The sequence below is a fragment of the Tachypleus tridentatus genome, chromosome 3, assembly GCF_004210375.1.
Source record: "Tachypleus tridentatus isolate NWPU-2018 chromosome 3, ASM421037v1, whole genome shotgun sequence".
NCBI classification, from domain to species: domain Eukaryota; kingdom Metazoa; phylum Arthropoda; class Merostomata; order Xiphosura; family Limulidae; genus Tachypleus; species Tachypleus tridentatus.
Window position 1 is genome coordinate 10,640,346 of NC_134827.1, and position 25,699 is coordinate 10,666,044.

General features: G+C 33.6%; 1 long non-coding RNA gene across 1 annotated transcript in view; it reads right to left on the reverse strand.

Annotated features, from left to right (window-relative positions):
• The window catches only part of LOC143246345 (uncharacterized), a 72,345-nt gene that overhangs the window by 25,908 nt on the left and 20,738 nt on the right, over nucleotides 1-25,699 (reverse strand). The gene's annotated exons all lie outside the window — the stretch shown is intronic.

The window sequence follows — 25,699 nt, forward strand, 5'->3', positions numbered from 1 at the left end:
AAGAAAGTTATGGATATTATAGTAAAGAACAGAGGTAAAAATAAAAATAACAAAAAATGTGTGTGTGTGTATGTAATGAGTTATGTTGGAAAAATGGATTGATAATACTAAGAGGATATTAATTAAATAACATTAGTAAAATTGTGAAACATGACTGAAATGTAACTCTTTGGACATTTAAGCTGGGCATGGCCTAGCAATTACTATATCAAAACTGTTAATCCAATGGTTTGTGGTTTGAATCCCAATGCTGCAAAAATGAGCTCTGGATGTATGTGTGCTATAGGAGTGATAGGCAAATCCTACTAAACAAGAGTTAGCAACTGGTGCTGTTGGCTGACCGGCTTCCTTCTATTCTATCAGTTCAAAAGTGGGAAAGACTGCATTCAGATAATCCTTGTGTAGCAGTAGAGAAGGCTCAAGATAAGAAATAATTTTTAATATAAATTCTAAAAATAATGAAACTTTAGTGAACAAAGTGTTGTAACTTATAAACATAATATAAATAATGATAATAATTCTTTTTTAATTAAAATTAATTGCTATTAATAAGAGACATGTTGAAATATCAGTAATGTTTGTTATAATATAGCTGCTTCACTGTGAGTACTGTTAGAAGTATAAACATTGAAATTCATATTAAAGTTGTGTGTTATTCAGGTACATTGATGCCCAGCAAAAAAAAAAACATGTCAAAAGTTCTAGTGAAATGTATTTTAGGACAACTAAAGAAAGAATAAATTGAATAAAGGCAGTAGTTAAAGAAACAAAGGCAAATGTAGTTTTAAATACAGAATATTTTATTAGCAAACATAGTATTCTATTACCAAAACTATCCAGATGTTTTCTTCTATACTGCTCAGACCTGGCATGGCCAGGTGATTAATGCATTTGACTCATAATCTGAGAGTTGTGGGCTGAAATTCCTATCACACTAAACATATTTGCCATTTCAGCGCGCTGGGGGCATTATATTATGATGTTCAATCCACACTATTCGTTGGTAAGAGTACCGCAAGAGTTCATGTTGGTGTAGTGATGACTAGCTGCCTTCCCTCTAGTCTTACAGTGCTAAATGAGAAACTGCTAGTGCAGCTAGCTCTTGAGTAGCTTTGCTCAAAATTTAAACAAACAAATAAACTATACTGCTTGATTGTAAGTAGAACAAGACCATAAGTGAAGGGAAAATTCAAGAGCAAGAGACAGTACTGTTTTGTTTATTTGTTTGAAGACCAGGGATCCTGAATTGTGATGAAGAAATCCATATTCCTTAGTAAAATGCTATTTAGGGCCTGGCATGGCCTAGCGCGCTAAGGCGTGCGCTTCGTAATCTGAGGGTTGCGGGTTCACGCCCGAGTCGCGCCAAACATGCTCGCCCTCCCAGCCGTGGGGGCGTTATAATGTTATGGTCAATCCCACTATTCGTTGGTAAAAGAGTAGCCCAAGAGTTGGCAGTGGGTGGTGATGACTAGCTGCCTTCCCTCTAGTCTTACACTGCTAAATTAGGGACGGCTAGCACAGATAGCCCTCGAGTAGCTTTGTGCGAAATTCCAAAAAACCAAACCAAACCAAAATGCTATTTTCATGTATAAAATGTTATACAAATTTATCTAGTGTCACTGTGTCATCATAAGGACAAATAAGGTAGTAGGTTATATTTCAGTATAATGTTTACACACTTAGATCAGTATGAAGTGATAATGTCTATTAAATCAAGTGTGTATTTTTCAACAATGTTGTGAAAAAAAAAATAACGTTCTTGTAGTTATTATCATTTGTATTCACAAGAACCATAGGTTTTTTTTTTATACGTGCATAAAAGCATATAAAGATACATTTAGATAAAAGCCAGTAAACTGACATTAAATGTTAGTTGAAAATATCAAATTGGGCTTCTGAATTTTAGTTTGTCTTTGATTGATAATAGTAGAAAAGCCAAGACTATTTCGTTATAAAACGTTAATGTCAAATATGACAACGTAACTTTATAATCTTCCAAAACGTTGGTTATATTTCTTTGTAGATTTTTATTAATGCATAAACGTAAAAGCACACAAATGTTTGACTAAAATCTGTTTGAGGACTTACGGACCATAGACTTACAGAATTGCACGTTGGTAGGATAAGTAGAATGAAAAAAAAAAACAGTATAGCATACTAGGACTGAACAAGAGGGGATCCTCAATAGCAGCTAAAAATGCTAATTTGTTCGCTGTTATAAGTCTTCCTAAGGTTTTTTTTGTTTTTTTTAGAATAAGTGATAATCAAATCTCTTAATTGTTCAGGATCTGACGATAAGTGTAGTTGGCTAGATTCCTAACTTTCTTTTCTCACTGGTGTGTCTGTAGGTATATGACGCTAGAAACCGGGTTTTGTTAGCCGTAGGTGGACAGAGCATATATAGCACTTGTGTATCTTTGTTCCTTAACTACAAACGAGCACTCTTTTACTGCTCTTTGTGGCACAATACTTAGTCTAAAGGCTTTTAATGCTACAAACCGAATTTCGATACCCATTGTAGGCATAGTTACTTTGTGTTAAGCTAAACTAGCACCTTTAGTATCCAATTTTAAATATACGGTTTTCCCTCTATTTAGAGTAACCCGTGCACTATTTGTTCTATCATACTATACTGTGTATCCTGTTTCATGGCTATTTGTTATCTCTTTATTATATCTTACGGCTATTCAACACGATTGCTTTCTTCTATGCTCTCAGCCAAGCTATTTACGTGAAAGACCAACTATCCTTTCTTTTGAAATATTCTGGGTCATGTAATTTTTATCCAATAAATATAAAAATTGATATTTGAAGTTTTGAATAAATAGCTTATATTGTATCTTCGCACTTAGTGTAAAGGTCATCCATATCTCATTCATTGCTGACTGGGGGAGAGTGCTCACTCTTGTGCTATGAAATAGTACTCCTGGGCACGCGGGTTGTCATGTGTTCCCAAATGAATACAGAGCATGTATTAAAACTTTAATTGGAATAAAGTACAGAACAACATTTCGACCTTCTTAGGTCATCCTCAGGTTAAGATGGCCCAAGAAGGTCGAAACGTTGTTCTTTATTTTAATTAAAGTTTTAATAATCATACCAGTTGTCTTGAGAATACAAAGACAACTAAGATAGAAGAGCCATAAAATCTCCGAGAGTTTTACAGAAAAAAAACTTTGTCACACGCAACAGATGAACTTTCACTTACAGCAAGACCTTGAAATTATCTCGTCATCAAGAGTTTCGTAAGTATAGGGAGAAACTGCATGGAAATTAAAAAAAAAAAGTTACTTAAACATAAAATTATTGTTAGTTTCAGTTATTAAACTAGTTTATATATGCATATTTAGAAGCCTACTAATTTGTTAAAAAGTAAGAATTTCATCACCCAGCTGTTACATGTGGGTTACATCTCTTCAAGAATAAATCCTTCTTGGTTATGTTGCGTATTGTTGCTTGCGGCACATTGATGGTTATTGTAACTATTCTTTGTGCTCTTAGATTCTCATTTGTTGAAAATACTTTGCTTTTTGGTTTGGTTTGTTTGCAATTTCACTCAAAGCTACACGACCCACAGCTAAGGAACAACTTGTTTGCAGGTCTGGGTGATCCTGGACCCTTTAGTTGATTTGTTTCTTTGCGTTCCAAAACCGTTACGTACGAAAAAATATTTTCGTATTGGATATTTTAAATATCTGATCTGTTTGTTTTGAATTTCGCGTAAAGCTAAACGAGGGGCGATCTGCGCTAGCCATCTCTAATTTGGTAGTGTAAGACTAGACAGAAAGCAGCTGACAATCATCACCCACCGCCAACACTTGGGCTACTCTGTTACCAACAGATAGTGGGATTAACCGCACATTATAATGTACTCATGGCTGAAAGGGCGAGCATGTTTGGTGTGATGGGGATTCAAACTCCAGACTCTCCGGGTGTCCTAATCACGTGGTCATAATGGGCCATTTCTGATCTGAATGCGTTTTTATAATCTGAGTATATAAATATTTTGTTTTGTAAAGGAGCATCACACATCCTTCCCAAATGCAATCAGTTTTCAGTGGTATACGACATGCACTGTAAAGATAATTTCAGTACATTGTACTGATAAATTTTGTTCCTTCACGACTTTAAATCAGGTGTTATCACGTGACTCAATGTTTTGCGTGTTGAAAATTGTTTTAATATAACTTACTCATCTCCCATTTTTGAAAAGTATATTTTGCTAAATGGATGTACTATTTTTTAATAAGCCTTATAGATTGACAATGTGTATGTTACGCCTTTTTCTAGTGGTATAACTTTTGTTTTTTGTATTAAAATCTCACTATTTATGCTATGAAGAACAGGTTGAATTTTTTATATTGTTTTTATACATTATTGTTTTTTACATATTATTAGTTTTGGATAAGAACAATATATATACACTTTTATAGTAACATTTATAAAATGTCTAGATATAAAAGTAGAATTGTTTCCAAAATCATGAGTTGTATAAATGTTGAAACTGTCTGAATAAAATTATTTGTCAATAGATGTCTTAGTTGTCATGAACTCTGATAAAGGGTGAGTCTAGATTTCGGATAATTTGTTTATCTGTATGTGTGTGTTTTTACTTTCTTATAGCAAAGTCACATTGGGCTATCTGCTAAGTCAGCCGAGGGGAATCGAACCCCCTGATTTTATTTGTTTAAAGTTAAGCACGAATCTACATAATGAATGGTGTCTGTGCTGCCTACCACGTGTATTGAAAACCACTTTCTAACGTTGTAAGTCCGCAGGCATACCGTTATGCCACTAGGGAACGATTTTGGATAAGAAAATATTTACTGCTTTTAGTACTTGGTAAACATTTTTATGCTTGTTAAAACCCGTGTAATTTAAGATTTTACACCATTTTCAAGGCTTTTAAAAATATCAATTTTTAAATGAAAAGCTTTTTATATTTGTCCTGTAGGAGACATTTTACTATTTCTGGCATTTAAATCTTGAAAAATAGGCTATATCAACTTAACAGTTTCCAAGTGAGCTGAAAAGTTAACCTACTAGTGCTTGATAGTAAGATATGCGTAGTAACTAAAAACACCACATAGTAAATTCCACTATTCTATTACAGTAGCCCAAGAGTGGGCGATAAATGCAGTTGATAAACTGCGTTCCTGTCTGTAGTACTCGTCAAGCTATGTGTGAATTTTTAAAATAAAATTTTTATGATGTATATTTAAAGTGAAATATGTAAACTGGAAAAAAAAATTATACTATGTGGCTACGGAATCAATTGACAGCTTAATGATTTTATGTGTATGAATAATTTGTAGGCTTAAAATCAACAATATTCTACAATGGGATAAAATTTTGGAAAATTATATTTTAGACTATGAAATATACAGCTGGAATAATAATTCACCGAAATACTAATCTAGTGTTGAAATAAACCATATCCAGTCCTTACTATGATGTTGATGTTGTGTTTATTTGTCCAGTAAAAATTAAAATAAACAATAATTAAGAGACCGGAAAACACTTGAAACTATACACCTGATGTACAGCGCAAACAAAGCTATAAAAGAATCGCTTTTCGTACAATTTCATATTGGTTGTATAGTATTAATTAATCGTTTCATTTTAAACGTAAAATAAAATCATGTACGAACGTGTTTACTATAATTTCCTTGGCCAGGTGGTTAAGGCACTCGACTCGTAAGCTGAGGGTTGCGGGTTCAACCCCTCTCACACCAAACATGCTTGCCCTTTCAGCCGTGGGGGGTGTTATTATGTGACAGTCAATCCTACTTTTCGTTGATAAAAGAGTAACCCAAGAGTTGGCGGTGGGTGGTGATGACTAGTTCCCTTCCCTTTAGTCTTAGTCTGCTAAATTAGGGACGGCTAGCGCAGATAGCCCTCGAGTAGCTTTGCGCGAAATTCAAAACAAAACAAACCAATTACTATAATTACTGAAAAAGCCAGTAAAATGTAAATTCGTGTGTCTCACTCATGATGAAATGGAACAACTGAAATCAGAGTCACGTGAAAGTTAACCTTTAACCTTTTTTTAATTTTTAAAGTATGTTTTATGTTTGGAGGTTTTTAGATGGTCAGTATAAGCCGGGAATTTGGTTATAGCTATGAAAACCTAGTATACTGATCCTTTGGTGATAATAGAACTTTTCGGACAAATTTATGTAAGTATAGTAGTAATATCTGTACTACTGTTTGGAAATTCACCAAATTTGTTATGAAGGTTTACTGGGTCCATAGGGAAATACATACAGATTTTCAGTTTTACTTTTTGTAGTTTTTATTGGCATTTCGTTACCACTACTTTTCTCCCTCTTCACCACACTTTTGGCATGAAAGTTTGTTGAGTTCATGGGGAGATATATGCAAATTTGCTGTTTCACATTTTGCGTTTTACAATTTTTATGGGAGTTTTTTACAACTACGTATAATGGAAGTAACTTTTCATGTCTTAAGATAACCTTCCGTTAATCGTGAATTTATATGACTTCTGTTGAGAGGGTGGGTACTCCAGCTAGTTTGTTAAATATAATTGTAGATATTTATGACCGCTTCTAGTACTAATAACAACTACGTATTTTAAACACTGGGCTAATGTATCACATCTTCTATATTAAAATAATAGGAAAACAAGTACCAATCTTTTGTTATAAACTATTGTGTTTTTTACAGTTGCAGTACGATTCATTTTATGTACCGTTGGTAATTTCTGGTATTTTATTAACAGTATGAAATAGTACATGTATTGAGCATTTTTGAGATTCTAATTTTTAGGGATATAAAGTTTTTGTTTTGTACTTCTTAGTACTAAAAAAACACGCATTGTTTTGCTATCGTTATTCCAATCATATAAATTTAAATGTTACACGTTTTAAACTAAGAGGTTGGTGACCTTACGGAGACACACATTGTCATCTTTCTCCGTATTTGTTAGTAACTGGCTATATTACATAGACAGATTTATACAAGGGTTATCTGAAAGTATCCGTCTCTGATTTTGTACTGTTAGACTAAAAGGAAAACAGCTGGTTAACAATACCTATCGCCATTGCCTATTTCTTTTCTTTTGTCTTTACCAAACAATGGGATTTTGTTTTCCATTTTATAGAGTACCCGCGGACCCAAAGTATGTAGCAACGGGATGCAAACTATGAACCTTCAGATTCTGAGTACAGATATGGCCACATACTCTTTACACTGTTACTATTGTAAAAATGTCATTAAATTGTAAAAATAATAGAACTAAAGTCTTTAAAAATGAAACATCGGACATTAGTAAATTATACGTGTATCAACACAGAGAGAAAAGAGATGAAGGAACAGTTTGTATTGATGTTCTATAAACATTGAATATTGGTTGAAGTAAAGATTGTTGCTTTGCTTCAAATATACTGCAGTTTAAAAATACGCAGCTAACTGAATGTTCCGAGAAAATATATGAAGAAAACAAACACGAGCGCTTACGTCAGAGATTCCTGCACTTTGAATGATTCTATTTAAACATCACGATACTTTAGTGTTTGTGTTTCTTTGCAGTTAAGCATAAATATTCAAAAAGGGCTATTTGTGCTGCGCACACCACTGTTATTGAAACCCGGTTTCTAACTGTGTAAGCCCACGGACACACCTCTGTGCCACTGGAGGGCTACTGTAGTGTAAAGAGAGTTTCAGAAGTGAAAATAGCAAAATGTTAGTTGTAACACAAAACTTACGCTTTCTATGTAAGATAACAGATAAATATTGTAAGACATTTTATAGTTCTTTGAAAGATTCTCTTACCATTTCAGTAGAAAGAATTGCGCTGTTCAAATCAGTTTTTCCAACTGTAGAATGATGATTTTCAAATTATTTTATTCTCGCTGTCTCTTTGCTTGAGGAAAGATTGTTTTATTTTTCATCGAGCAAAAATACACTTAAACATATATCGAAACGTTGTTAGTTGGTTTTTTTTATTTGATTTTCCTTTTGGATATTTTTGTGATATATTAGAAAAGTTCAAGGTATTAATAAGAATTTTTGAACACCATTAATAGTTTCATTCTCACGTTGTAATTTAAAGCAGTTAATATAACAGTATTTTATATCTTCATAAGGTGATTTATGCTAATTGAAATTACCTAACCGAATTATCAGAATTTATGTTTTTATTAATCAGAAGTCCACGGAGTTCTTAGTTTTAAATAAATGTATATATATCTAATTGAAGAGAATAAAATTCACGTGTTTTGTATAGTTTCAATTGAAGAATATGGAAAGTAGCTCAAAACTAATTTTTTTTATTCAGCTTTTAATGCGTGCTGCATTCGTTTCTTTGTTTTCGAGGTAGAGTGCCATAATGTTTCCATTAATTGAATGTTTCTTTAGGTGTATAAAATACGTTATTTTACGTGGTTGAATGTTTTTAATTGCATTACACTCAAACTCTCAATAGGAAATGGAAATCTATGTTTGCCAGCTACGAATTCTAACAAATAATGTCAAAAGGTTTATCAGCCGAACGTTCACAGTCTTAATTTTAAAAAAAAAATGCGATTGGGGCAGTTGTGTGAACAGCTAACTAAGACGTAAAGATTGAAAAAAGGGTAAAATATTTCATGAAAAATCACTTTCTGCTTATTAACACATTCACTGCAGCATTGAACGGCACTAGGGTAATATTAATAATTTCTGATGACAAGAATCCCACTTGAAGTAAAAATGTATCTGAAAACGGCTGGTATGGATATTAACATTTTTACTAATAAAGCAGAGAACAACGTTTCAACCTTCTCAGGTCATCTTCAGGTTAACAAAGAGAGAGTTTAATAACACTAACACAAATTTTCCTGGATAGTATGTGTTATTTCGTAATTGCTTATGTTGTAAAAGTACAGAAATGGCCATTATTCCCTTCAAACTTTGCTTTTGTGACCTGGATAATGAAATTTAGAAATTAACCTATTTTCTATGTAAAAACGGGCAAATTTGCACATTTTCATTTACATAAGGTGTGAATAAAACAACATATGAATCAAGATTTACATGTATTTGTAATAAAGTTATACAAAAATGTTTAGAAGTGAGTAGTTTATCGAAATTTGTGACTGTAATGTAAGTCACTTTCATGTATCAGCCCCCAAATATAGTTTCCCATCACGTTTTGTTATACGCTTCCAGGTCACAAAAGCAAAGTTTGAAGAGAAAAATAGGTATTTGCCATTTACTTTAGGCATAAGCAATTGGAAAATAACAATTTTTGCCCAGGAACAAGAAAAAGTAAAAATCTTGTTCCTTAGTGTAATTCCTACCCAAGCCTCATTCAAGGAGCAATTACAGTATTCTAAACTTTAGGAAAATATTGTACTTGCTGTTCGTATTTTGTCGTTTATATCTGTCGGAATAGTAGGTTGTGCTTGATGTTTTGTTTAACGTAACTTATGCTATTACTGGTTGTATAGTTATATTTCGTAGCCCAATGAAACGCATGTGTATAGTGAATCATACAACCAAATTCATTCGCTTTCCTAACAACAGTACCGGCCAGGTGGGTTAAGGCGTGCGGATCGTAATCTGAGGGTTGCGGGTTCGCATCCCTGTTGCATCAGATATGCGCGCCTTTTCAGCCGTGTTCAGGTTTGATATTAGGATGCTATTTTTGAATTGTATTTAATTTTAGTGAAATTATAATTTATTATTCGATAGATTTCTGCCCTCAGTGGCTCAGCGGTATGTCTGCGGACTTACAACGGTAAAACCGGGTTTCGTTACCCGTGGTGGGCAGAGCACAGATAGCCCATTGTGTAGCTTTGTGCTTAATTCAAAACAACAACAACTTGATAGATTTTTCCTTTCCTTACTAAACTTGAAGGTAACCTGTCAAATAAAGTGCTTTATAACAATTTACGTTTTAGATTAACAATATACCATTCTTATGCATAACGTGTACATACACGCACTCTTATATATATAAATATATTATCATTAAATTTTCATCAAATAAAGCTACCTAATCCAGTATTTAATGTGCTGTCTTAACTAAGTGCATGCAGTGATAATATAATGATTAGAATGCAATGATTCATCAGTTGGGTTTCACATACATAATCTACGTGGCTTTCAAATACCAAAAGTAGGCGTTATCGATGAAGTGGGTTTTGTTAAAAGCTATATTTGTGAATAAAAAGTAATACATAAATAGTTTAAGCTTAACACAAACACATAAAAGTAATTCGAATTCCATCAAATCGCCCTTGGATCTCTTGATCAATAAAACATAAGGAGTAATGGTGCTGAAAATCTCTTTTAAAATAACATCTTCCAAGCAGTACTGTATGATATATAAATGGTCCCAACCGCATACTGTAAATCTTTTAGCTTTTTAAATTATTAGAAAAGGATGAGCTGGGAGTTTTATTTTCCTAATTTTTTATGACCTTGAAATAATATTCGTTTTATGCGGGCTGGAGTGTGCAAATTAAGAGCCTAAAGCATGACATAAATAGAAACTATTATGGCAGAAACGCACTAAACAATTCTAGCCCAGATTAATTTACTCTTCCAAAAACTACAACAACAGTTTCGTGGCTTTCCAAGAGATTCTATAAAAGGTGTTTACTAAGGTGTCGAGTGAAAATCTCATTGCAGTGTCTGTCATTATTACCTATTATCGTGAATGTTCAGATTATCTTACTATACATAGTTGTATGAATCGAAAATTACAGCTTGAACCGCTCGTTACGTTATATGAAAAATAATAATGTGTTTTGGTTATACGTTATCTCTATTTTCCAGAATGGGTAGAAAACATATGGTGATGGGTGCATTATTTTTGACTGGAGTCACAGTTCTTTACAGTTTTTGTAATTTTTCAGTTTCTCATTGTGCAGCGATTGTATTATCGTGTTTAGGAAAGTTCCAACCAAATTTTAATTATTCAAGGTACACCTTAGTCTTGAATGTTACAATTCTTATAAATAAACTGTGATAATAATTATATTTCCTTACTACCATTTGCATAGTGTAATCTATTTTAGTAATAATCTTTTATAAATTTTGCGATAATAGTTTTATAGGCTACATAAGCCAGATATTCACTCCCAATAATTAATAAAATATAATTACTAAAATAAATTACACTATGTAACACACATTTTGTTCTTGGATGGTATGTATTATTTCTTAATTGCTTATGTTGTAAAAGTACAGAAAATGGCCATTATTCCCTTCAAACTTTGCTTTTGTGACCTGGATAATGTAATTTAGAAATTAACCTATTTTCTATGTGAAAACGGGCAAATTTTCACATTTTTATTAACATAAGGTCTGAATAAAACAGCATATGAATCAAGATTTACATGTATTTATGCTAAAGTTATACAAAAATGAACAAAAATGTTTAGAAGCGAGTAGTTTTTCGAGATTTGCAACTGTAATGTAAATCACTTTCACATATCAGCCCCCAAATATAGTCTCCCATCATGTGTTCATTATACGCTCCCAGGTCACAAAAGCAAAGTTTGAAGAGAAAAATAGTTCTTTTCCATTTACTTTAGGCATAAGCAATTGGGAAATAACACTTTCTGCCCAGAAACAAGAAAAAGTAAAAATTTTGTTACATAGTGTTAATGAGCAGTTAGTTATCCAGAATGAAAAAATTAGTAATTTTGGTGTAGAGTTATTTCAAAATAGTCTCAATTAAGTATTTTAATATACCCAATTAAATTTATTTTATAATATGATAATCTGTCTCCAAATGAACATCTTTATTACAAACATAAAATCCCTGAGATGATTGTTTATGTGCTCAATCCACGACTGCAAAATCTGCGGATAAACATTTATTTGTAACTTATGTAAAGTCAATCCAAGATGATTATGTCTGCCATCTATTACATAACCTTAGAGGTGAATTCTAATTGATGCTAGTCAGGTTAAGTAAATTTAAACATACATCTATGAAAAAAAAAAAAAATGTTAATATGCCAGGCCACTACCAGCTTGGCAGAATATGCATACATTTGAATTAATAAATGTTATGTGTGGATAAAGCAAGAAACCCAGATAAGGTTCGTTTTGGAGATTTTAGCAAAGTGAATGGAAATAAAGTGTTTCAAGTAATGATTTATAACACTATCTGTATTGTATTTGTCCAAACAAACTTAAAATGACATGTAAGAGTTGTTTGTTTAGGTTGTGTTTCACATTCATTATTTTCTCTTTAAAACAAGTCCTTTTTTATTTTCTTTCATTTATTTATTTTTCATCTTTTTATGTTTATCTTTTTCTTATTATTATTTTAACTTGGGAGAGCAGTCACCTTCCCACAATTGTGGGACGTTGTGAGCTTGAATACACACATTTCGCTCTCATAATTTCTAAATTTCTAATCTTCTTTTCTGAGACTAGCGAATTGGATATTAAGACTGACAGATAGTGTATCCCCACCGCAATGGGGGTCCTACTTCTCAGTCACCTCCAAGCCTAGGATATATTTTATAATCCCACGTTGTAACTTGTACCCTAGGATCGTTTTGAAAATATGCAACGTATTTTGTTTAATTTTAATGTGTTTTGTTTATGGCTTAAAATTTATGGTTATAATATAATTAATCAGAGGCTGATATTTGCTGTTTTTGATGCATTCCTTCCTCATGATTTTGTTTACTCATTTGGATGTAATTATTTAAGTTAACTATATATGTATTGACACATTAATACAAACTTTGTGCATTACACAGAAGTGAATTAAAAATGCAAACAAAACAAATACATATATTTTTCGATCTATTGTGAGACCGAAAATTTAGATAATTAAACAGTTCGATAAATAGATGACTTTTGTTCAACAGTCATATCAACACTTAAAGAACTAGAATTTTATATAAACTTTTTTTTTTCAAATAAGTTTTGAATGAAGGATTTTTATGTATTTGAGCCATCTGTTTAAAGACAACGTTTCGATATGTTAGCACGGGTCTTCATCAGATTATCTACTGGTCAAATAACTAGAAGGGGGAATAGCGATTGTTATCCTTCTTGGTGTATTGAGATCAGGTACAGTTCACGATCGAAGGTAGCCACAAAATAAAACTGGGTAACTGGTATTGTGCTTAAATGGTCAGGACCAGGGGGAAGAATAGAACATATCTTTATTCCATGATATCTCGAGGCTTTACAAACTTTGTTACCCTTTAGATGCTCACGAGTTGTGTTTTCCTAGTAAGTCTTCTGTGTTGATGTGCCTCAACAGAAATTACTCATTGCACATGATAGCTTCTACTAGCAACCTAATGGATGATCTTTGCCCTTCCTTAATTTCTAGCTTAGCTAATTAAGCATTCTGAGATAATAAAAGGACAGGCAGACTCAACCAAATATTCAATTTTTTTTATTTTTGTCTGTGTGGCCAGTTGTAGTACAAATATTAGTTTTTCTTATTCTTTAAATAACCTTCAACTTTATACAAAAGGAAAAACAAATTAGTCTTTAAATAATAGCTTACTCGAATTAACTTTGTAATGTGAAACTGAACAACTGTGGAGCTTTGGTCTCCCCTTAGTAGATTTTTAATTAGTTAATTATTTTTAGTACATAAACAATAAAGATTTTCATAGTTTTGTTTTTAAAAACGTGATTTTCGCTCGAGACTGGAACATTTTTCAATTCTGTACCTAATTCGAAAATGACTTTGAATTTGTAAATATTTACAATGACAACATATCGAATGTTATATTAAACTAGTAGGTTCTCTTTTTACTGAGATGGACACTTTGATGTTCAACAGATAAGAACTACAGTGGAGCGCCGTTAAGCCGCGGTATTTGGGGGGTCAACCTGCTTAACCGCGGCTTAAACCTTTGTGACTGAAAAGCCGAAGTCACCAACAGCTCCGCCGAGGAGCCTCATCCGGGCCATTGCGTGATCATTATAATATTAATGTATAGACTATTCAGATACAATTGACAAGTGCCGTTTTAACACAAACAACCAATGCATTGCGATGGTTCGCTTTTCCCCTTTTTAATAAATAAAATATACAACACAATTTTGATTAAGATTTATTAATGAATATAAAGATTACAATAAAAATAAACCTTTTTATTCTAAAATTTCGTCTTTCCGTGTTACATGCGGGCCGCCATTGCTGTTCTTGTCTTTCTTCATGGCTAAAGTTCTATCTGGCAAAATTCTATAGTAAAGACCTGTTTCTTCTGCGTTATAGATCTGCTCCTCAACAAGTTGCTGTTCTTCAATGAATTCTTGGAACTTAGGGATGAACTCTTCTGCTGCTACAGTGTCTGTTGACTTGATCTCGCCGTTGATTTTTACTTGCAATATGCCGTGTCGCTGCTTCCACCTTCTTAACCAACCACTTGAAACAGTAAACTCTGGATCTGCATTAGAGCCATGAAGTTCTTTGTGTAGTTTCTCTGCTTGTGCTTGAATAACTGGTCCAGATATGGGAATTACATTGTTTCTGGCTTCACAAAATGCATTGAATGTTGCCTTGTCTAACTCAGGATCTTGTGCTGTTCTAGCTCTCTTGCGTTTCAAACCACCCTCATCAAGTTCATCAAGAAATGCTCTTAATTTATTCTCATCTTTAATCCACCCACGCAATGTAGACTCAGGTATGCCTAACTCTCTACTAACTTTAGTGCGAGTTTCGTCGTTTTGTATTCTTTCTATGACATTCAGCTTTTGCTGAACGTCATACGATGCATGTTTACGTTTGGTACTCATGGGGTAGGAATTTGTCAATATGATATGCTCACTATTAATTCAGAAACTGAAGTGATTTCTATTGGGTTTGTGGCCAGTATTTATACAATTCCATAAAAATATCGGATTATCGAATTAAAAATAATACTTTAATTATTGATCACTTTTTTCACGGATTTACCGCGGATTAACTTTAATGTGTGAAGAGGTGTGATTCAGTAACAATGGCGCCCTCCATAAAGCTGACATAGAGAGCGAATAAGGTTGATTAACGGTCGATTTCTATTGTAATATATTTTATTTATTTCCCAAATTAAAGCAAATCCTTGTTAAATATTCCCTTGAAGTTATAAAGCCAGGATTAAATTCGTAAGCCGCGTTTTCACACGTTCTTAAATTAGCGGTGAGGCGCGATAATCCTCGCTCACATCGCTCACAAGACTTGCTACAGCGGCTTAAGCGATTTCGCGGTTTACTGGTCCGCGGCTTAATGGCGCTCCACTGTATTTCTTAATATGATATGAATTGTAAACTAAATAAAGCAATGTGGACTCACTTATTCTCCAAAACACAAGTAATGATTCTATAAACCTATTGTACAAATTAAAATAACCTAATCATAATTATAATAGACACACATACAGATAAAGAGTATAGCATTGTTTATATTGCATCTTGGAGACTTGAAACGTTACTACATGAATGTTATTCGAACTTTTTCATTACTGTTTTAAACGTCTAATAGAAAATAATATAAATTCCAGAGTATGTAAAAAAGTAGCTTTTCAAGTCTTTCTTTCATACTTCTGAGCTGAAACTTGTAACGAAATAACTATTAGAAATACGATAGAAACATCAGTAGCCGAAAGTGATATTTATTTGCCCAATGATTTTTTTGTTTCACCAACAAAATCGTTTTAATCAAAAGAAGTTTCCAGTCGTTTATTTATCTCAATAGTAAAATTCCATCTGCTTCAAATAAATTCTGACACTTGTGAAATAAAATGATTTTGTGAACCACGCCAAATTCTTTAGCATTAAAAAGTGCAACATCAAAGAGGACTTGTATTCATATTTTTTACATTCCCTTCGAGGAAAGGATAACTTTTTGGCAATATTATTATATGATGTAGATCCAAAGAATGACAACAATTCAGATAAGGAAGTTTCCAATGTTCTAGATAGAAGCTGAAACCTTCAACTCTGAAATCACGCTTGAAATAATATTAAAAACTGGAGAGTGAATACTATAGCTACAAGTGACAAACCTTTGTCTGACCCAAAAAGGCATTGAAATGAAGTTGTGTTCATCTCCGGATATTGTTAGCAAAATAATGAACAAGGATTTGAGATTTACGAAGACGCACAAGCCAAAGTTTCATGAGATCCCTGTCAAATCAATGGTTATTTCCTTGAGAAAATGGCTGAAGAAATTAGAATCACAGCAATCCCATTCCACCGCAAACATGCCAATAGAGTTTTGTACCTATAGTTGTCTTAAGTGTAATTTTAGGAGAGATGTCATGTACAGTGCAAGTTCTGGAAATTGTGGTAAAAACATTGTGCGTGATCGTACCATGAAACTGAACATAACCGAAACTGAAGGAAGTTATTTCAACGGCAACAGAGATTATAGAACATTATTCTGATCAAGTGTGATTAGCTCTTGACTTCTAAACTCATACTATTCATAAGTCATTAAAAACGTATGTTGAATAAAATGGTTATAGTCCACTGTATTATGACATTGCACAACTGTCAAAACAAACAATGGAAAATTTGTAAATTATTTTTTGGAACATGTAGAAATCCTTTAGAAGTTTCATTCTGCCACTTTCAGTTTTGTGATCCTTGGCAGTTTTATTTGGTATACTTGTTTTCAGAGAACTCAGTAACTTACACTTGAAAACTTGTAATTTTTCTTTATGATTGAAAGATATCTTACATTTTTGTTATGTTTTATTCTGCGTTAATAATAAACTATTATAAATATATAAAGTTTTAACTTTGGTTTGAGTGATAAAATTTTATGTTTGATAATAATTTAAAATATATATGTTTACAATCAACAATGAAATCCATAAAGTTATATTGTAATGCGTATGGACTCTTACACTGTTTTAGGAGACCTTGTTTTTGTTTGTTTTATATTGCTTTAGTGATTTTAGATAGTCAAAATGTTGTAGTGGTTCTAGGAACTGCTATCTCTGGAATCTAGCATAACTAAGGGAAATATAGTAAAAGGACTTCGCCGTCTTCTGGGTGGTGCAGTTGATGTGACATGGCAGTGAGTGGCCATCAGAACGTATACTTACACATATTAACTCTTCATTGCAGTTATATAACGGATTATGAGGATGATTTTTTTCGTATCATTTCTATGAAACATTTAGCCACAGGACTAAAATAATTGTGCAATTCATACTAGTATTGTTATTTTTGGATTGAAATACTAAACGATCTGGACAATTCCTAGATCGGTGAACATCAGATAATCTATCGTACCATGGCTAACCTACGTTCATGGTCTTATGAGTTATATCCACATCAGAATATGAAAACGTTATACAAATGTTGCATAATTTAGTGATTGTCTAGAGTAAATTAAGGGAAATTAATGCACCAAACTTTTGTTTTAACACTTCGATAGATTGGTTTTGATGCCAATAGGTGACTCTCAGAGACAGCGTGGAATAATTACGGTCAGTAGTTAATTATCTTACCAAGTGGGCTAAGATTTATACCATTTCTGTCATCATAACTTTAGTAGTGATGGAAATTATGGTTTAGCGGTTAATCATCTGCTTTGAGGTTCTCCAAGTTTCGTTTGTTTCGAATTTCGCGCAAAGCTACACGAGGATTATCTGCGCTAGCCGTTCCTAATTTAGTAGTGTAAGACTAGAGGGAAGGCAGCTAGTCAGCACCACCCACTGCCAACTCTTGGGCTACTCTTTTACCAACGAACAGTGGGATTGATCGTAACATTATAAGTCCCCACACGGCTGAAAGGGCGAGCATGTTTAGTGTGAAAAGGATTCGAACCCGTGACCCTCGGATTACGAGTCTAGTGCCTTATCCACCTGGCCATTCCAGACCAGGTTCTCAAAAAAATACATAGTGAACATGGTAGAAAACAAACTGTGTATAGTAGGCTTGAAATTTACTGTCATCTCCAATTGCAAATGCTTAACTGAGAAGCCATGATGCTTGTTGTCATTGAGCTTCAATGTTCACAGGAATGAAGACTGGTTGTGAAATGATGGTGAACAAATACAAGTTTACATGTTATTACCTGAGAAATGTTATTAAATGATGGATGAAGGGTATAAAAAGATGGTGAATGGGAAACACGTCGTTGTCTGATCACTAATGTGTATTTTTCATCCATAGATATGAGACTTCAGTGTAGTCAGTGTAGATGCGACTCGGCATCTGAGGGTCGCGTATTCGCGCCCGAGTCGCGCCAAAACATGCTCGCCCTCCCAGCCGTTGGGGCGTTATAACGTGACGGTCAATCCCACTATTCGTTGGTAAAAGAGTAGCCCAAGAGTTGGCGGTGGGTGGTAATGACTAGCTGCCTTCCCTCTAGTCTTACACTGCGAAATTAGGGATGGCTAGCACAGATAGCCCTCGAGTTGCTTTGTGCGAAATTCCAAAACAAACAAACAAAGACCAGCGAAATACAAGTTAAACACGATGTTATGCTTGGTTCTACTATAACGACAACTTGTCGCCAGATCGTAAGAAGAAACAGAAATAATAAATTTCAGTGTTACATAATTATTACATTTCTCATCATTTATGGAAATTAACGAAATACAGACGCCAAGGATATTAACCGAGAAAGAAAATATGTTTATGTTATATCCAAAAATGAAGAAAATATTCGTATTAGAAAGCCTGGAATAGTTCTCTTATAAGAGGTGTTTACAGAAATAGGAACGTTGTATCTAATCGTTATACAAATATGTTTTAGGACATCGTGACTCATGAAACTTTCAAACAAATCTTAAATATATGGAATTACAGCTACAAAATCTGATCTGATTTAATAATACCCAAGCAAACAGAAAATGTTTTTTTAAAGAAAACCATTATAAAAATAAACGAAAAATTTACTCCGAGATCTTTTGCAAGATATTTTAGGCTTTGCACGTGGACATACCATGTATAACACATGCACTAAATTTACAAAATTCTTCAAGACAAATTTTTGTAAGTAAGTATTACATACAGAGAAAGGCTCCCGAAAATTGATAACTGGTTAAAACTGGATAAAGATTTACAGAATTTTGATAGGTGTGATGGTAACACACATACACATCTTATTAATTGTTTGATTAAGATTTAAAATTTTTCTATAGGTATGATGGTGACACACACACATCTTATTAACTGTTTGATTAAGATTTACAAAATTTCTATAAATGTGATGGTGACACACACACGTCTTAGTAATTACAAAACATCTGCTTATTGAAGTCATTTTATGTATCTACAGTCTTGATCCTTATGGCTTAGAAGTAAGATTGAGGCTTATATGCTAACACTATGGGTTCAATTCGTGCGGTGGGCAGGTATTGCAGTTTTACATTTAAGCACGAAGAAGTGTCTATAATCAGTCTTGTTGAAAACGTTTATGCAGAAAGTTTAGTGTAATTCTGTAAATGCTTCTTGAGACCTATTTGAACATGTAATATGGGGAAACAAAATGGATATTTTCAGTGGATACATTAAAAGAGGTTATTTACTTTTAATTTAGTCTTCTACAGTATTACACTCAAAGTGGCCGAATCCTCTGACACAAAGCTCTCTACCAAAACAGTTTTATCATAATTATAAAGACAAACATTCAGTTCTTAGCTCTTTCGTGGCGATTAAAGAAGATTATTTCAAAACAGGTATTAAATATTTCTCTTCTTTAAAACAAAATTATAATTTTAGAATTATTGTCATTTTGAGAAATAATATCAATGACTTGTCTGTGTAAATTAAAAAGATCTGAAAACACATCAATGACTCGTCTGTGTAAATTCAATAGATCTGAGGGTAGTGACAATGAAAATTTTGTAAATAAATTATGCACAAGAACAAGGAAGAGATCCTTCACAATATCTTTCTTAACTCTCCAAAACCGGCCCGGCATGGCCTAGCGCGTAAGGCGGGCGACTCAAGGGGTAATCCGTAGGACGCCGGTCGCGACGTTATGTCGCGCCCCGTCGCGCTAAACATGCTCGCCCTCCCAGCCGTGGGGGTGTATAATGTGACGGTCAATCCCACTATTCGTTGGTAAAAGAGTAGCCCAAGAGTTGGCGGTGGGTGGTGTTGACTAGCTTCCTTCCCTCTAGTCTTAAACTGCTAAATTAGGGACGGCTAGCGCAGATAGCTCTCGTGTAGCTTTGCGCGAAATTCAAAAACAATAAAACAAATTGTCTCTTGCAGATTGGATCACTGTAAACAGAGCCAATACTCCATCGAGGTGAAACTTATATTTCAAGTTATAACTTCCAGTTACACACACATAGATGAATAAAAGACTAAAAGAAGCCACAAAAATGAGCTTGAAGAAATTATGTATTCTTACTGATATATTAAGGTCAGGGGCGTAGATCCTGGGGGGGATGGAGGGTATACATTCCCCCTTCATTTTAGATGGGGGGTATGGTGCATACAATCATCCCCCCTACAGTTTGGTCTGTTGAATTGTTTTATTGCATCACAGGCTTACAAATTGTGTGTTTGTTCTTGTGATTCTCGTGTTCTTACCAATCGAATTACATAATTAGGCCTAGATGTAGGGTTTTTCAGTAGCCGAAATGTACATCTTTAATATAGGCGTGCTTCTAAGCTTTTCGATCTAAGCGATTGTTTGTAAGTATCAGTCAGTAGGCCTAAGTATACATGCAAGTATCGTGGCAACAAGATTACTCTGTTATTGCATGTTTACAGCTTTCATGTTCACGTAATCAGAGATTACCAATTTGCAAATTGAACAGTCCATATAAGTGGTTGCAAAAACCATCCCCCATCGGTTGTAAACAATCTACGCCCCTGCTTAAGGTCCTGCATAACATGCCAAAAAATACAAAAATACTATTCATAGCAGTGGAGTTTAAAGTATATGAGGATTTGTTATCTCATTTATTTTATACAAATAATTTGGTCAAACATTTTGTTACTTAATTCTATTTCTATTAATCAATTTCATTAAGAAATTAATGTTGTAAGAAATTAATGCTGTAAGAAATTAATGTTGTCAAAAATTAATGTTATAAGAAATTAATGCTGTAAAGTTTCAACATATTTTATAAGAAAAACGTCTTATGAATATTTTATAAGAAACATAACTGAAAGAAAATTGATTATTATAATAAAAACATTATTGTTTGGAACACCATAGAAAGTAATGATAATAAAAATGTCTAACACGTAACATTTTAACGTAATTTCAGTTACTTTTTCGAAAACTTTAATTGTTAAGGTTTGTGATGACGATATCTCTCATCACTGGTTAAACTTTAACTAATAGTTTTATGCTCAGAATATTTAAACTCATGCAACTACGCTATTAAGTTTAAATTTAAATGTGTTGTTACATATTTATGTGTACACTTTTCATTTTAAAAGTGTGTTATATAACGTCACACACACAAAAAACAGGCTGTGTAAAGATAGTTTAGTAGCAAATTACAACACGTGTGCGCCCTCTAATTGTTCTCTTTTTCATTCTTCTTAATTCGGTTTAATACATGAAGAACACACATCACTTGATTTTGGACGTAGTGGAAAAATCTTAATTTTGGAAATTATATTTTATACTAACTAATTTTTAAGCTAACTTTGAGAAAAAAAAATAGCAGACTAAATTATTTTTCGCTAATACATCATAGTATTGAGAATTTCCAAAATATTGCAAAACATTTGGATTGAAAGGACCCACAACTAAATATGAAAACCTCATACCAAAGAGTCTTGGAGCCCTTAACTTTTAGGGTTATTTTTAATAAAATTGTACAATTTTAATGTTATTAATATATATATATTGCTTTAAAAAGTATATTATTATTCATTTATAATATGAATTCAACGTTATTACATAATACGAAAATTAGTCATTCCCAAAGCAAAACCGATTGTTGGATTGTACACACTTCAATCTCAATGGGTTAAGCATAATTTATGTTTCTACATTTTCATAAATAATAAAACCACAATCACAAACTATTAGTCGTATGAGCTAATGTTAATTAAATATTTATGAAAAATACAAGCTAGTCTGTCTTATAAATGCTGAGATTGCTAACTCACATAGATGAAATTTTAATCGTCCAAAGTTTACATATCTACGAGGTCTGTTCAAAAAATACGCGGACTGACGTCATAAAACAAAATGTACTTTATTTAGAAGTTACAGGTCTGGGACCCCTTCAAAGTACTCTCCTCCCCAACGCACACACTTATCCCAACGGTGTTTCCACTTGTTGAAACAGTCCTGGTACGCTTCTTTTGTAATGTCCTCCAGCTCCTTCGTCGCATTTGTCTTAATCTCGGGAATCGTCTCAAATCTTCTTCCTTTCAAGGGTCTTTTGAGTTTGGGGAACAAGAAAAAATCGCAAGGAGCAAGGTCAGGTGAGTAGGGGGGGTGAGGAAGAACAGTGATCGAGTGCTTGGTCCAAAACTCACGAGTTCTGAGGCACAAATTTCGCAGCAACGCGGTGCATCTTCAATTTTTTCGGTCAAAATCTCGTAACAAGATCCAACTGATATCCCACACTCTTCAGCAAGCTCTCTGACAGTCAGACGTCGATTTGCCCGCACCAGGGTGTTAATTTTGTCGACGTGTGGGTTGTCAGTTGACGTGGAAGGACGTCCAGGACGCTCATCATCTTCAATGGACTGTCGACCATCCTTAAAACGTTCATGTCACTTGAAACATGCGTAAGCTTCACAGCAACATCACCGTAAGCCGTGTTAAGCATAGCAAAAGTTTCAGTCGCAGATTTTCCAAGTTTAATACAAAATTTCACAGTAAGTCGTTGTTCCTTCAGGTCATTCATTCTGAAATCCGCCAAACGAAAAAATCGCACTTCACTTAAAACCGCGTAGCTAATACACAAATGAAGATATCTGCAATCGGGAAATGGCGTCGTAATCAACTGATCTGTGCGAACCTAGCGACACCAAGCTGATTCCCCTGGAACCAACTGGAGCCGCGCAATTCAAACAGTCCGCGTATTTTTTGAACAGCCCTCGTATTTTATATGTAGGGTGTTCTAGGGAGATTGTTGTAGCTTTTGCTTCTCTGATACAGATTAAAGACTTGTTGAGAACAAGCCATTTATGGTTACCAAAGGGGGTTTGTTAGTAAAATACTTTGAAATTTTGAAATTTCATGTAATCAAATATAAGAAATAGTGTACAATTAAATGTTCTTCAAAGAAATTTTAATTTAAATATCTACATAATTTTAATGTGATATTTAATAAAAATTATTACAACAATTTTCTGTCGTATTTAATTATCTAAACTGATACTTGCAATTTTGGTAAACATATTTTTTAGCACAACGGCAAGTCTGCAGGCTTACGATGCTATAAACCAGGTTTCGATACCCGTGGTGAGCATAGCACAGGTAGTCCATTGTGCAACTTTATGATGAACAGCAACCAAACGAAACGTGTTTGTTTGTTTGTTTGTTTCAGGTTTTCCTGCATACTGATCCAAAGGCTATTTAACCAATGTCATCCCTAATTTTGAAATGAGAGACTGGATTATAAGCAGCTAGTTAGCGCGACTCACTGTCGACTCTTGCCTGATTCAATAAATGGATTTGATACTCACTTTTAAAGTATGCACACAGCTCTAAAATGCATACTGCATTTTGCGGAATTGGATTGTGATTCATAAATGCTCAAATTAACAGCCTGTGTATGCTAAAAATTAGGCCATGCTCGGCTATCCCGGTGAAATAATACACCACTGATTAACCCGCTATTTGATTAAATGTAATTATAGAAAGTGACTAAACTACCCTTCCAGATAATTACAAACAACGGTTTCTAAAATAATTATAAACAACGATTGAACGCATCTTCAAGCTATTTTAGACACATATATAAAAACGATTAAACTAATTTTACAACTGGTTCGAATATTACTGTGAAAACAGTTAAGCGTTCCAGCTGTTTTAGGTTATAAAAAATCCCGACAAATTTGCTACCAAACTGTTTCGGATATAAATTTGTTTAGCCCAACTTTTTCTGTATTTAGTGGGTCGAACGTGACCAGCTGGTTAAAGTGCTACACTGGGATTCTGACGGTTCATGGTTCTTGTCCCGCCACCTGATAATCACACTCCACATTCGGGAACCGTGACGATTAAATTCTACAACACAATTAAATTAGTTCAAAAGTTTCCAGTGGCTGCTGTTCATTAACTGTTTTCTCTGTCACGTAGAATATCCGAAACATACACTTTATTTAACAATATTAACCGAAACGTCGTATGTAGAAAAAAAGAGACCAATTAGAAAGTTTTGTATGCGTTTGGTAATTTTCATACTTTTTTTTTAAAAATCAGGCACAAATTATATATTCAATTCTTTTTTTTCACCAAACTAGCTTTCTTTCTTCCTCTTTGGGATTTAACCTATCATTTAAGAAAGTAGGACCAGTATTAGTTGTCGACCTGAGTGTGAATTTGTGAAATACCACAAAATAGTATCTGATATTTAAGTTGTGGATACATTATAAGCTTTAATTCAATTCCTTAATGTGAGTGGTCAATGGTAGGGTGCTGAATGTCTGTTTTCCCTCTGGACAGAAGTTTCAAATTACGGGAAGACGATCTTACAAATATAAAGCTTTATATATAAAACTGTAAAATGAGATTAGACTAAATTTCAAATGTTTTAGAGATACGTTATAAGCGCTTTATTATACACTTATTTATCAAAAGTAACGTGAAAGCTGGTTTCCGTCAGTTGAAGGGCAAGTCAGTGAGTTTATGATGCTAAAAATGGGGTGTTAATACAGGGTTGGCAAATCACTTCGTGTAGCTTCGTGCTTCACAACAAACAAATGTACAACTTACCTACACAGTACAGTAGATAAATACTTTTTAAACCCAAACGTTTTATGATTCAAAATGGTTTAAGATTATAATGGTGCCCATTTGTATTGCACGTTAGTTGTCTTTAAATAATATATATACTGTGTAATTATTTGATTTCCAGTGAGTAAAATTTATGCAGACCTACCAATTCTATTAAAACGTACAAGAGTAAAACAAAACACCAAAGAGTTAGATCGTTTTCGATGAGTATTTTTTTTTCATCGGGAGCCAAACCTCTTCCTGCTACGAATGAAGAAGACTTTTTTTTTTCAATAGCTTCGAGCTTAATAATTACTTTAAATCTTAAATAATCATTTATCTGTGATTCACGACAAGTTCGAAAATTCACTTAGAGATATTCAACCATATGTACAACTGGCTGAAACTAGGAACAAACAAACAAAAAAATCAGAGATGTTCGCTCCTCACCCCTTCAGTGGTACAGTGATATATCTGCGGTCTTACAGCGCTAGAATCTGAATTTCGATGCTTGTAATGGGCGGACCAGAGATAGCTTATTCTGCAGTTTTTCGCTTAATTATAAACAAACAAAAAGAACAGAGACATTCATTTTTTTCTGTAGTGAGTCATTTAAAAGACTAAACTGATTTGTAAATTATTTAAACCATATTAATATAGATCCTAAATCTTTTGATAGACGAGTATATTCACGACTCTAAAAATTAGCAATGACGATTAAAATTTTAAAAATCTCCTTCAAAACATTTTAGCAAAACCATCAGTGCAAATAAAAATAAAAATTATACAATTATTTGCTGCATTTGATTAAATTTTCTCTTCATTTCAAATGAATCTCATTTTACGTAGGCGTACAGTGTTCGTCTCGAGGTCAGATTTCAGAATGTGCAC